This window comes from Alligator sinensis, unplaced genomic scaffold, assembly GCF_000455745.1.
Source record: "Alligator sinensis unplaced genomic scaffold, ASM45574v1 scaffold1011_1, whole genome shotgun sequence".
In the NCBI taxonomy this organism is placed as follows: domain Eukaryota; kingdom Metazoa; phylum Chordata; order Crocodylia; family Alligatoridae; genus Alligator; species Alligator sinensis.
Genome location: NW_005842785.1, coordinates 118,129 through 118,832, shown reverse-complemented (window position 1 = coordinate 118,832; position 704 = coordinate 118,129). Strand labels below are relative to the sequence as shown.

At 35.1% G+C, this 704-nt stretch overlaps 1 protein-coding gene across 4 annotated transcripts in view; it reads left to right on the top strand.

Annotated features, from left to right (window-relative positions):
• KRIT1 (KRIT1, ankyrin repeat containing) overlaps positions 1-704 on the top strand; it is a 37,812-nt gene that overhangs the window by 13,342 nt on the left and 23,766 nt on the right. The window lies entirely within an intron of this gene.

The following is a 704-nucleotide window of genomic DNA, read 5'->3' as shown; positions in this document are numbered from 1 at the left end:
AGTTGAAAGTTGAAAGGTGAGGAGTATAAAATATAAGCTACAAATGCCATGGCACACAAATAGATAAAAATACTAAACTACAAGGGGAGATACAAAATGCACACGTACAAATTTTAAAACACAATTCCTTATCTTAAAGTGAAAGAGAGAGGAAGGAAGAAAAGGTAGAAAAAGAAAAAACATATCCAAGGAGGGGAGAGCAACTGCAGGCAAGAGGAAAAGGGGGCTTTCTGCTACATTATTCCCCCCCTTGACATCAGTCTTACACAAGGGTGATGGCACTATATTGTTTGAACACCATTGTTCGGCTATATAGGCAGGAAGTGTGTCATCTTCAGCTGGTTTGAAGTTAAAACAAAACTTAGGCAGTTAAAAGATATTGAAAGAGAAAAGCCTTGGGGGGCGGAGAGAGAAAATAACCTAACGAGGTTGATTTGAACAGTTATAATGGTATAGTTATCTCTTTGCTTGTTAAAATATGACTTTGAATGCAGTTTTTTACACACATCTTGTTATACTGATATTCTAAATCGCATTTAAATCCTTAAGAGAAGTACAGAGAAAAAACAAAAAACAAAACAAAACCCAAAAAACAAAGTACACATGACCCTTAATAAATATCCTTTTGCTAACCAAGTGGAATATAAAAACCTTTTGAGAATTGCTGCTCTTGTTTCAAATATCAGAACAACTTTCCAGTCCAA